Source organism: Kogia breviceps, chromosome 1 (genome assembly GCF_026419965.1).
Source record: "Kogia breviceps isolate mKogBre1 chromosome 1, mKogBre1 haplotype 1, whole genome shotgun sequence".
NCBI lineage: Eukaryota > Metazoa > Chordata > Mammalia > Artiodactyla > Physeteridae > Kogia > Kogia breviceps.
In genome coordinates, this window is record NC_081310.1 from 59,981,440 (window position 1) to 59,995,168 (window position 13,729).

At 52.0% G+C, this 13,729-nt stretch overlaps 1 protein-coding gene across 3 annotated transcripts in view; it reads right to left on the minus strand.

Moving 5' to 3' along the window:
• The window catches only part of TRAF5 (TNF receptor associated factor 5), a 47,577-nt gene extending 34,951 nt beyond the window's left edge, over window positions 1-12,626 (minus strand). Inside the window, exon 1 of one of the 3 annotated variants that reach the window (XM_059076104.2) lies at window positions 12,536-12,626. The gene's annotated coding sequence lies outside the window, so the exon portion shown is untranslated. Of the gene's footprint in view, window positions 1-12,246; window positions 12,371-12,535 lie in introns of those variants that run through there. The other 2 variants (XM_059076114.2, XM_067027796.1) reach the window with 2 other exon arrangements.
• Window positions 12,627-13,729: the final 1,103 nt, after the last annotated feature.

Below are 13,729 nucleotides of genomic sequence, written 5' to 3' on the forward strand. Positions count from 1 at the left end.
TTTGTACTTTCACATACAACATCACGCCCAGTCCTCACACTAACCCCATAGGAATATCATGGTCATATTTCTGATGAAGTACTTGAGGCCCCAAGTTGTGAAGTACCTATGCCCCAAATTACACAGATAACGTGATGGAGCACGAACTTGAATCTAGGCTTTCTGACCACAAATCCAGTACTCTTTACTCTGTGTCATGTCCAGAAGAAAAGGTACCACAACCCAACTGGTACCCAAAGGGAGGTCTTGATAAGAGGCAGTATAGACTGCTGGTTAGAGACCAGCTCTGGAACCACACCACTGGGGTTCAATCATTTCTGCCATTCACTTACCTGTGTCACCTTTCTTCATCTGGAAAATAGGACAATAATAGCACCTGCCTCTAAGGCTCAGTTAATATTAAACATATTAATCTACATAAATTACCAGCACACAGTGTCTGGCACAAAAATAAGTGCTTAATACTCATGCTTGTCCATTCTTCACTCCTGGCCAGCATTTATTCAGTGCCTGCTGCATGCAGAGGTCTGAACCTCATTCTATTGTGGGAAGGGGTACAGTGGGACAGGACCCCAAGTTCCTGTTCCCAACATGTTTTCAGTCCAGTGGGGAGCATGTCTAGGCACAAAGCACAGCAACAGTTTCCGGAGTGGTTGGGTCCCTGGACACTCTGCTAAAGAACGTGCCCTGGAACATGATAAAAATGCTGGCTTGGACACCATACCCCAGAGAAACAGACCTCTGCTTTGGGGTACTATTTGTTACAATAGTTTAGCGTGGCCTCATTAATATGTTTCAGAATCAGGACCTCTCAGCGGTAGCTAGAAGTCTGCTTTTTTAATAAGTTCTCAGGTTCGATTCTGCAGCCCGTTGCAGTGTGAGACATGCCGAGCTAGACCACCGTGCCGGCTTCCGGGTCACTTTCTCCTTGCTGGCCACTCCTCACTGCCCCACCTCTCGGGCACCTCGGCTGGTGTTGGACCTCTTCTCTCTTCCATCTACACTTGTGCTCTTGGTGCACCCATCTCGGCTCCTGCCTTGGATGCCATCTAAGGCTGACAATGCCCTGGTTCCTATCTGCAGCCTGGACCCCCATCCTGAACTCGAGTCATCCCCACTGCCTAGCCCATAGCTCCATGTTTGTTCACTGAGCATATCAAACGTAAGACACCCAGCCCCACCCAGCCTGCTCCTCCTACCACCTTCCCCCACCTCAGCAAACCAGTACCGCCAGTCACCCTGTTGCTTGGACCAAGAATTCTGGAGTCATCCTTGGCACCTCTCAGTCTCCATCCCACAACACCAAATCCTATTGGCTCTTCCTCCAAGCATATCTACCTACTTCTCTCTACTGTCAGCATAACCATCCCAGTCTAAGCCACCGTCACCCCCCACTGGATAAAGCCCTCGTCTCCTGGCTGGTCTCCTCCTCTGCCCCTGTCCCTTTACAGTCTATTCACAACCCAGCAGTCAGACTGATCCTTTTAAAAACAGAAGTCAGATATGTCACTTGTCTGCTCCAAGGGCCCCATCTCACTCAGGGTAAAAGCCAGTGTCCTCAGACTCCTGTGATCTGGCCTCCATTCTCCGTCCCCATTTCCCAGCACTTTCCTCTGTTCACACACTCCAGTGACACCAGCCTCGCTTCTTCTTGACTAGTAGAAGAGCCTTCTGCGCTGCCGCCCTGCCTGGAATGCTCTTCTGCCTGACACCTGAATAGCTTATTCCTCACTTCCGCTACCTGCTCAGCTGTTACCTCACAAGTGAGGGCTTCACCGACCCACGTGGAATAGCAACATCCCCGGCAACCCCGTCATCACCTGCTGCATTTTTCTCCAAAGAGCTTATTACCATGTAGCTTGGTATATGCTTGCTTCTTTACTATCTTCCTGCCAGAACATAAGCTCCATGAGGGCAAGAATGTTTCTTCTGTTTCCTGAGGTAGCAGTACTTAGAACTGGGCATATGATAGGCACTCAGGAAGTACTCATGGGAAGACTGAACAGCAGCCTTACAGTTTCTGCAGAAAGCAGGACAGGCTCTCTCCCACAGAGCATGCTTCCCAGGGCCTAACACTTCATCTCAACAGATTCTGAGTCCTGAAATTCTACTGGTCACAGCTAGAGAAGGCAAAGCTGGCTAATGATGGCTGACTTGGGGGGGGAGGGGGGGTAGTCCGTGTAAGGAGGGGGAAGGTCTAGCTATCCGGGGCTGGAAGAGTGGAGCCTGAACAGTGCTCCTTACTGCCACCAATGTGAACTAGCCCCTGGATGAGGTGTCCCAGTGGGTAGCCAGGTACCTGCAAAAGAGGGAAAATGCTGAGAAGGACTTTTTTCTTCTTTTGCCACAAAAACTTATACTTAGAAAACAATCATGGAAGAAGTGTTCAAATAATTCAATCTAAGAAGATGTGATAAGAGATATGGAAAATGAAAATCATTAAACAATTGTCTAAAGGACTAAGGACAATAAAAAAGAATATCATAGAACTAAATCTATAATTATCATAGAACTAAAATCCTAGACAATATCAACATGGAGAGATGTGGGGAAAGACCAAAGGGACAGAGCAGCACAAAGTATTTGTCGGATTAGAAAGAAAATATAGATCTTGAGCCCTTCATTCTTGAGAAGGACTTTTTATTCAAAAAACAGGTACAGGGCCCTCAACGAGGTGCCTCACAAGGTGCTAGAGATCTAAAATCACATTTGCTGGATTCCTTTTCCCAAGACTTCATCAGGTAACAGAGTTCTGGGCCAGTTTCCCTTTCAGCTCACTCTCTTGTTTTCAACATCTGTTTCACACCATTCTCTTCTGCACAGACCTTAACCACACTCCCTGTCTCCCCGGGGAAACTTCACTTCCTACTGCACAGAAAATAGAAGTTTTCAGACCGGAGACACATCCACTTCCTGCCACCAGGACTGCAAATCCAGCTCCCTGTGCAGGGGGCCCCTGCTCTGACCTTCCTCCGCCCACCCCCCGGCGGCCCCCGCAGAGGTGGCCTCTGCACCAGGCCAAGCTCTCCACCTGTCCCAGCCTCCTGCCTCCTCAGGGGTGTTCTGATGGAAAGAGGCTGCTTTTCCGTCAGCCTCCCCCTTTCAGCTGGCTCCTTCCATCAGCACTCACACAGTCACGAATCTCTCCTGAGATGCAAGCAACCCCCCAAATTTCCACTCTCATATTTCTCTAAAGTTCAAGCTCTGCTTCCTCTTACAGCCAAAGCTCCTGACTCATCCTCCCCCTCATACAGCGGAGTGACTATCTCCACCGGCCTCTCTTCAATCCAACGCTCAGCCCACTACAGCCTGGCTCACACCCCACCAAGCCCCCCAAACTGCCCTCACCCAGGACCGAGGGACTCCTGGGTCACCTAAGCCAATGGTCAATTTTCCATCTTCATCTTAAGTGGCTTCCCAGCAACATCTGATGTTAGGGACCCCGACCCCCATCCCAAACCCAAACACACACTTTAAAATATTTTTTCCCCTTTAGCTTCCCTGAAACCACACTGTCCTGGCATCAAAGACCACGTACAAACTAACGACCCCCAATGTCTCTCTCCACTGCGTCTTGACCCACATGTGTTACTACATTCCTAGTGTTTCCTTTTCAATGTCTCACAGGCACTCCAAAGCCACCACACCCAAAATGGAACCAACTTCTCCTCTGTCCATTGCTCCCTCTCGGTGGAGGGCCACTTTTTATCTTGCTGTTGTCACCAGACAACTGGTATCATTGCCGGTAGTGCCCTCTCTCCTCCCTCACAACCAACCCCCGATTCAAGCCACATTCCCTCTCCCCTGGGCCTCTGCACCAGCCTCCTATTACTCGTCTCCCTCCCCTCCCCTCCTGTGGCTGGTCTCCCCTCCCCTCCCCTCCTGTGGCTGGTCTCCCCTCACATCCCCTCCTGTGGCTGGTCTCCCCTCACGTCCCCTCCTGTGGCTGATCTCCCCTCACGTCCCCTCCTGTGGCTGGTCTCCCCTCCCATCTCCTCCTGTGGCTGGTCTCCCCTCACGTCCCCTCCTGTGGCTGGTCTCCCCTCCCATCTCCTCCTGTGGCTGGTCTCCCCTCCCCTCCCCTCCTGTGGCTGGTCTCCCCTCCCCTCCCCTCCTGTGGCTGGTCTCCCCTCCCCTCCCCTCCTGTGGCTGGTCTCCCCTCCCCTCCCCTCCTGTGGCTGGTCTCTCTTCACCCACTCACTCCCCCAAAGCATCCCTCACACAGCAGCCTGATTAGCCTCTGAAAAAGCCAAGGTGTTCTCACTCACACAGATTTTCCACAGCCTCCCATTACTCTCACAGTTCCAAACCCTTAACTGAGCTACCAAGGTCCCACCCACTTCTCCAGGTTATCTCCCTCCCCACCCCTTATTCTCCAGGCTCTCTGGCCTTTTTGCCATTCCTCACAGGAGAGGAGAACCTTCCTTCCTTCCAGCCTTCGCCCTAAGGCTGGTCTCCTTTTGCTCAAGCTGCTGTCTCTGCTGGAAACATCCTCTCCTCCCTCCCCCCACTTCTCACGGGACTAAGCTCATCCAAGCCCAGCTTAAGCATCACTATTCAGCTAATCAGCCTCTTCTTCCTCAGTACACGCCCTATCATCACTCTGTACTTCTCCTTCATAGCACGTATGATTACATTCATTTTTAATGTAATTATCTGTTCAGTATTAGTCTGCATGAGCAAATAGAAAGCTGGGCTGGGACTGTGTCTTTTTCAAGGTGCTGGCACAGAGCAACCACTCAAATGTCTGAGTAAATGAATAGCTGCCACTTTGGGTGCCTACGGTGTGCTAGATACTGTGGCTAGATGCTTTCTATGGGTTGTTCCACTCAGTCGGCACAGCAAGCCAATGAGGGATGGGTACTAGTTTCATTACTCATGTTCATATTTTACAGATCGGGTCCTGAAGCTCAGGGAGATTGAAGAGCGTGTTCAAGGTGACGGAGCTGGCAATTGCTTGGTTGGGATTCAACCTCGGGCTTGTCTCCTATCAAAGCCACTTCACCACGCTTCCCTCCGTACCCCCCACGCTCACACGTGGCCCTAGACACAGTAGGTGATCAACCAAGGGGCATGGACACCCACTCCGCCATCTCACTTGATCGTCACAGTCACCCTTGAACTCTACAAACAAGAATTACAACTCTCCTTTTCCAAATGAGGAAAATAGAGTTTGAGGGATCCAAAGTGTCACCCAGCAGTAGGTGGCCATGTTGGGCTGGAACCCAGGTCTTCTGGCCCCTTATCTAGGGTGGTTCTCTCTATAGCATAACGATAGTTAGGCACTGAGGTGGGATTATGCAGGGAAGCTGTGCAGAAAAGGGTTAATATAGCAGGCCTGCACCTGCTACCCCTAGAAAGGTCTGCTTACAAGAATGGGCCTTGGCTGATGTCTGGAAAGGGCGGGCTCTCACCACCCTGAGCTGCTCATTGTGCCTGAACTGTGCAAACAATGTGATTTAGGCTGAACATCTGTTTTGGTTTTTTCTGGAAGTCTGAGATTTTGGTTGTATGCTAGGCAGAGGGTGCCTACATGACCAGTCCTCAATAAAAATACTCGGCACTGAGTCTCTAATGAGCTTCCCCGATAGACAACATTTCACACGTGTCGTCACAGTTCAGTGCTGGACGAATTACGCACGTCCTATGTGAGTTCACTGGGGGAGGACACTTGGAAGCTGGTGCCTGGTTTCCTCTGGACTTTGTCCCATGAGCCTTTTCCCTTTGCTGATTTTGCTTTGTATCCTTTCACTGTGATAAATCTTAGCTCTATGACTACATGCTGAATCCCGTGAGTCCTCCTAGCAAATCACTGAACCTGGGCATGGTCTTGGAGACCAGCCTTCCTAACGAGAAACAAATTTTGAGTTTTCTTTGAAAAGAGTGAGAGGGGCATGGATTAGTAGATTAAAACAGGAGGCGTTCCAGGAAGGAGAAACGATGTGAAGAAAGTTAGGAATAGATAAGTCAGGTGTAGGAGGCCCGGCCACTGTTCAACATGGCCTAAAAAGAGCTGACACTGAGAAAATTCAGCATTACAGTTATGAGGTGGAAGAGACAGGGGTTACAGAAGTCACACTTGTTAGAAAGACCTAGTGTCAGTGAACCACTGAAGTCATATGGAATTGTAAGCATCACGGAAAGATTGAAAGAATTTAGTGTCTGCCCGTCCAAAGCAAATACATGGCACTGGGCATTTTTGAGGAAGTCTATGGGAGTTCTATGGAGAGGTTCAAGCAACATCCCAAATTATTAGGGTTTTTTTCATATAAACCAACTCAACATCAATCTGCTCTAGAATAATCTACTTCCCATACATTAAGAACAACTATTCATTCCTTCCTTTATCCCTCAGAAATGCCTTTGCCCATGGTTCAACATGCCCTCCTCTCCCTCCCATCTGTCCACCTTCCTCACTCCTCAGGAGGGCTTCCTGGAATGATCCCATCCAGTTGCTTAATCACTTCTTTTATTTATTCTGCATCTACTTAACGCTCAAGCTTTCCCTTCATGGTACATCAGTTTGCCTTGAACGCAGGCAAGCACGGGAAATTTTCCTAGGCTGTACCACAGATATCTGAGCAGCCTCTTCCTCAGAGTTCCAACAACCTGAAGGCAGATGAGGGACTTCTGTGACCTGCTCAGCTTAACCCCACCCCCTGCCTCCATCCTCCAGCACCAAGGACTCCTCTAACGGAGGCTCAGAACATAGCCTGGCTGTTCCAAGCCATCCTCCTTAGGAAGGGCGCACAGAGAGGGCAGCTTTGCCCCAAGTCAGCCTCACTCCTCATTCTGTTCTGACTTCACAGCTGGATCCCACTGAAGTAATGGCTCTGCTCCTGGTGACCAAGCCAGTGCCTGTATTTTGCTTCCTAAATCCATTTTACTGCTTCTGTGGGGTCCCTATGTTGCCTCCCCGCCCAGCACTATGATTCCTCCAAGGCTGCACTGCTCTGCCCACAAGTCCTTCTAAACGACTGGAAACCTGCCCCTGAAACCCACCCCCTGGGGCTGGGCCTCCTTTATCTCATGCTGCCAGTCCCCTTCTCTGCCCTCTGCCTGCCAAGGGCTCGGCCCAACTTATCCCCACCATGCCCTGCACCATCCCAGTTCACCGACTCTGGCCCCTGAGGTTGGCCTGGTCTAGAGATTGCAAAGCGACAGCAATAAGCTAGTTTAAATAATGATCTACCCTGATATGTGGCAGTTCTTGCGCTTGTCTGTTTTTAATTTAAATTTGAATGCCTTGAGGCTAGACACATATTTTCCACCTCCCCAGAGACCCCACAACTCCCTATGCTGTCAATCACGTGGAAGAAGAAAACCAGCTTTATTGAACCCGCCATACACTAGGCTCTATGTATATTTTGCCTTATTTAATCCTTCCAGCAACCCCAAGTGGGTGACATTACTATCTCTGTTTACTGGTGGGAATACAGAAGCTCATGGAAGTTGGGCGACTTGCCCAAATCATACAACTACAACCAGCAAGCCATAAATCCAGATTTGAACCCAAGCTTTCCAGATTCTGAAATCCATACTATTCCCACTACGTCATTAGTGGAAGTAGGTCTTGATTAGACTATGCATTAAGGAGTCCCCTCTGCAACCGTGTGGAAGAGAAAACAGAAGGGAAGGAAAGCTAGTGAATGGACAGTTCAGGTAGTACAGGAAAAAGTGGGGGGCGGACGGGAACTCAGGTAGCAGCCGTGGGAATAGACAGTAGATCAGGACAGGCTGGGGAGAGACAGGACAGAGGTGGCTAAGGGACAGCAATGATCTCTGCAAGGGTTAGGTTGAACGTGGAGGAAGAGGCAGTTTGGGAAAAGTATCTAAGGGGCCCCTGAAACATCACGGTGAGGATTTTGTGTATCCATCACAAATCAAACTGGCCAAGAAGAGAGCTGGGTGAGAGGTGGAGACTTGATCAGCCTTTCCTTAAGAGCGCTGGTTAACCTCGGGTGCACAGGAGGGTTCCAGGGAGAGGAGCGTAGGAATGGCAAGCCAGCCCGAGGACACAGTGTTGGCCCCATTCTGGCACTTATAGGGCAGGAGGAGGATGAGAAGCTCAAGGTCAAGGAAGGAAACGTCAGTGGGGACGGTGTGGCCCCCTCCAAGGAGCTGAGCAACAGCTGCAGGGCAGGCTGGCGACTGAGGATTACCAAGCCCTGGAAGCCTTGCAAAGGGCAATGTAAGCAGCAGGGCAGGTGCATGGTGCCGAGTGAGGAAGAGAGCATCAAGTGCGAGGGCAAGTGCTGGCTGCTCTTTCTAGGAGCTAGTCAGTGAAAGGGAGAGGAAATGTGGGGTCTTCTTGTTTAAGAGACTGGGCATGTGGTCGAGGGGAAGGAGTCAGTGGCCAGGGAGTTATGAAGGGAATCGTCTCCAACTCCATCTCCGAGGGAGGAGAGAGCTGCATCAGTGGTGTAGGTGGAGTAGGTGCCCTCCCGTTGGTCAGGAGAGCACCTTTTCCTTGAGAGAAAAAAAAGCTATCGGGGAAATTCCAGGGATGTTCTGAACTGGCAAGGAGGGAAGCTGACGGAATCTGTGTCAAGAAACGAGGCATGGGGCTTCCCTGGTGGCGCGGTGGTTGAGAGTCTGCCTGCTAATGCAGGGGACACGGGTTCGAGCCCTGGTCTGGGAAGATCCCACATGCCGCGGAGCAACTGGGCCTGTGAGCCACAACTACTGAGCCTGCGCGTCCGGAGCCTGTGCTGCGCAACAAGAGAGGCCGCGATACTGAGAGGCCCGCGCACCGCGATGAAGAGTGGCCCCTGCACACCACAACTGGAGAAAGCCCTCGCACAGAAACGAAGACCCAACACAGCAAAAATAAATAAATAAAATTAATAAACTCCTACCCCCAACATCTAAAAAAAAAAAAAGATGGTAATTTAATCAAGAAGCTAGAGGAATTAAAAATACATTCTTAAAAAAAGAAAAAAAGAAACAAGGCATGAGGATCTGCCGGAAGAGAGATGGGTACCTCCTCCCACAAGCACCTATCTCCCCACCCCCGGGGAGGGCCGCTCACTGGGCTCCATCAGTAACCCCAGGGCCACAGAACCTGCGCGGACACTTGGGTGCACACTGCTCTTGCTACAGCGCCATCTAAGCCTGTACCACCGCTTGCCTCCAGGTAACAAAATGCAGAAAGTGCTCGTCACTGTCACTGCAAATGGACTTTGAATTTTTCTATGAGGACCACTAAGTATTTTCACTTTTATTTTCCCCTGGCCCTCCAGCCCACTTCCTCACAAGACAGGGCCTACCGGGGACTCTAGGGGAAAAAACCTCTGTGTGACCCTCCAAAAAGCTTTGCTCTGGGCAAAGCAACAAACTCACTGGGGCCCGACCGTGGCCTCAACAGCCCTGGGGATGACTTCTGCCCTGCAGCTTGCTCCCCTCTAACCCTGACACACACACACACACACACACACACACAGACCCATCCACCTACTACACTCTGCTGGGGTGATAGCTCCTGCCCCAGAGGAACGTCAGAAAAAGCCACCACCTGGACAGGAAGAGCAGTTCAGAGGCAGAGTCGGCTACTGATCCCCTTCCCCTGGTCTGTTAGCTCTTATTAAAGACCCCGGATCAGTGACAGAGGTGTCAGGCAGCCTTTGATGCATGCCTTTCTGGTTCCCTTGCCCTCCTGCCCAGAATCCTGGCTTCCTCTAGCTACAAAACTATGAGAAGAGCACACGGATTGGAGCCTGAAGACTTGGGCTGCAGTCCTGGCCGGTCCCTACGTGCTGTGAGATCCTTCAAGTCACTTCTGAGGTCTGGCTTGCAGCCAGGTAAAGTGGAAGGAACAGCACTCGTCTCTCCCTTCTCTCAGGGAGGCAGTGAGAAGTTCATCAGGTGAGACAGACTATCTCTCAACTGGACGGTGCTATTCTGACTTCGGGGGTTTAAGCAAGTCCTGCTGGCAGCTCAACCTGTCTCTCCAGAGCCTCACTCAGCACACATTCCCCAGCCATCAGGCCCTGGCAGCTCAGAGCCCAAGGGAGACACGGCTCAAATGAATTCAAGGCCAACATTTGTTTAGGCCTCCTCTGTGCCAGATGCCAGAATACAAACAAGACCAGACACAGGTCTTGCCCTGAGTTCACTAACCGAAGTAGAACTAACAGAGTGGGTGTCTGTTCATGCCGTGGCCAGGTCAGAGTCTGGAGGAGAACTTGCTCTGCGTTGCTGGGAACAGACCATACATGCATTATTAGAGTCTGGTTCCCCTTGTTAACCCTTCTTGAGAGGAAGCTGGGCAGATGTAGCTCTCTGAGAAACCAGGGTGAAGGGCCTGGAGCAGAGGAACCGGAGTCCTTGGAGACCCAGGCCTGGCCCGGCAGTGGAGCCCAAAGGGTTATTTCACTTCTCAGTGCTTCACCCACACCAACTGGGCCATGTGGAGAATAATCCTGCTTTGGCTTCAATCACAAGGGTATCGTGGAGAACAAAATGAGAGGAGCAATGACAAAATGCTTTGAAAAGGAAAGAGCTTTATAAACAAGGCACTATTAGTTTTTCCTCAGGGTCCTCTCCAGTAAAGCTGAGATAATCACAGGAGGTCTGTTTGTCTAAATGCTGACAAGTCTTTCCCATGGCTGGCCTAATGGCACTGACTCAGAGGCATCCAGCTCCCTCACTCTGCAGGCATCTCCACTGAAATATCTCAGTCCCTACAGTTAGTACTTCCATCGGACGGGACTCAATCTCCTTTCCATATTGTTTCCACTACTCTGCTGCCCACAGCCAGTGGGTACTCAGGTGACGCTAGCGGACTGATGGAAACACTGCCCGCCTTTCTCTTTACCCCAGCCACAGACCTCTGACCCGAGGACCTGAGAAAGTCACTACCTCCATCACCACCCAGATGGGAGGCTTTCTCCTGCCTACGTCCAGGACCCAGGGAAAGAGGTTCCAGCGTCTGTCCAGGACCCAGGGAAAGAGGTTCCAGAGTCTGAGCACCAACCCATTCCACTGAGTTCAAAGCAAGAACAAAAACAAAACAAAAGCACCTTGATAAAGCTAGACATTTTCTGCTTTCACCTCACATTCATTTTTTCTACAGCAATCTCTGTCTCTCCAGTTCAAATTAGAGTTGGAGGTGGGAGTGTTTAGATGATAAGGTTTTCACCCAAACCATCAACTGTGCTAACGCTCCTGTCTTCAGCTGTCTGTGTGTAAAGCAGAGCAGGCAGCTGCACTCTGGATTTGAGAGGTTCTAGCCCAGCCTTTCCCTGCCTAAAATTATCTCACGCACCCCCAGAACTGCTCTACTTCCAGAAGCACTGCAACCAATTTCTTTTTATTTTGTGTCTTCCTTTTAAAATGCAAATATCTCTGAAAGGAGGAATGCATTCCACTGACCCAACCACAGTTCTCACCCAGCACCTGTGTCCAATAAATATTTACTTAATCCCATTGGTTACTAGAGGCCTGTCCTCAAGGGACTCGGGTCAGAGCCCGGCGCTGTGGAAGGTGGGGTGCGCAGGGGGCAGTCCGGGCAGGAGCCACGCCTCATTTCACCAACCCCACCGCGAGCCCAGAGCAACCCTGCCTGCCACAGCGAGGTAACTGAGTTCTGATGAAAGTAAATCTGAAATAGCCAAATATGGAAACTCTGCAGGAGGGGGCAGAACCAGCCGAGAGAGTCGGAGGAGACGCCCAGTGGTGTTAGTGGCAACAGCGTGGTCCCAGTATTCACTGAAAATTCTCAGAACTGCCAAAACCCTGCAGAGCAGTAACGAGGGAGAGGCAATCTGGTTTCCACCAATTCTCTGTGTGTCCCAGGGTAACTCATTTCAACATCTGTGAGTCTTGGCTTCCTGCAAGACCCCTCTGAGCTCCCCTTGGCTGGGGGTGAGGGTGGTTCTAAATGAGCACGCTCAATCGAACAGTTCTTGGAGGTTTGCATTCATGCCAACATTAAAGTTTCACTCTAGAATACTTTGGCTGTAAAGTCATGCAAACGTGGAAAGAGGGGGGACCTAAGGGCATGGAGGGGGAGCCAGGGGTTTGCAGTGCGGGTATGCGGAGTACGCCTTAAGGTCCTCCCCCGCCTGCGCACCCCGACCCGAACCTGGCCCCTCCAGTTCACACTCACGCCCTGGAGCCGCTCCCCGGCTCGGGACACCCAGTCTGCGTCCTCGCCACACCCCTCCTCTGCTAAGAAAACCCGCTCCGGGCCCCGGAATCCAGGTGCCCCCCACGCCGCACCCACTCGCCCGCATCAAGGACCACCTGCTCCGCCGGCTTCCCGCGACCCCGGGTCCGGGCCCCGTCGCCTCCTTCCGACCACCCCACGCGCCCTCCCGGCGGCCGTCAGGGACTCGCCGGGCTCGAGTGGGACAGGCAGCCAGGCCCGGGTCCCCGCAGCCCGGCGGGGGGCTCCTGCCGCCGCGGCGCTTTCGGTTTCAAAGTAAATGGGAGGAGCCGAAAAGCGCTCCTCGGTCCCCTCCCTCCAGTCCTACAGCGTGGGGCTCAATCCCCACGGCGCAGCCGCCCCGGGCGGCGACCGGGCTGGACTCACGTGTGGGTCGGAGGGCGGGGGTTGGGCCGGCTCCCGGCTGCAGGCGCGCGAGGACTCCAGGTCTGCGGCGGCGAGGCGGGGGCTCGGCTCTCAGCCCGGGAGCCCGGCGCGCGGAGCCCCACCCCCGAGGAAGGGGGGCGGGCCTGGGGCCCTGCAGGGGCGGGGCAACGGAAGCGGGGACGGTGAGGGGCTCAGGCCCCCGGGTCGGGAGGACGCGCAGGAAAGTGTTGGGCAGGACGGTGAGAGGCAGTTACCCAGCCCGTTAGAAACCTAACCTACCCTCACTAGAATCATGAGTACCTACAAATAAAAATCATCTCTGGTTTCCCTCAGGGACATTTGAACTGTACACATCTTACCCTTCAGTCAGGCATAACCAGGCTCAGCCAATCCTTTCATATTTTGACCCATTACCCAAGGTCTGAGATCTGGCTCAGGTCGGTCCCTCCCGACCTTCCTTCACAGCAGCACAAATTTGCCAGCCCTCTTCCTTGCTGCTGGCCCAGCAATCCCTTAGAGTTATAGAGCTTGCCGTTCCAAGGACTCCCCAGACATCTCCTTCGAGCTTCAAAACCTTGTGAAGTAGGCCTGGTCATCCTCATTTTACAGATGAGCCATCTGAGGTCCAGAGAAGTGACATGAAGTGATGAGACCCAGCAAGTGCCATAGCTTCACCTTGAGTCCCGGTCTCCCTACTCTCCAATACAGGGCTCTTTCTTACACTACTGCTCTCCACGCGTATATGTTCTAAATGATATTTGTATTCTACATAAATCTCCTCTGTGAAGATTGATGGACTTTAGAATGAAAGGGACCAGAATTCCAATTCTAGCTCCTTCACTTTCAGCTAGGCAGCCGTGGGAAAGTTACTTAACTGCCCGGGCTTCGAGTACTCATCCGTAAAGGGGAAGAATAATAACAGGCACCACTCAGATAGGCACAGGAGCCAGGCAGGAAACACACAGGAGAGAGGTGAAAGTTTGAAAGGTGTCGTACTGGGGACGGGGAGGGACACTGGCACACTAAAGGCCATGTGTGGGAGTCTAGAGCAGCAGCCAGTCTCTGTGCCAGCCTGTCCTTATCTGGTCTCTTATTTTTCAGCAAGAGCCACAAATCCAGATTGAAACCACCCCAAGGGGAGATGGGGCCCGTGGGCACCTTCTCGAGTGGCTGCCTGCACTCACCTCCTTTCTC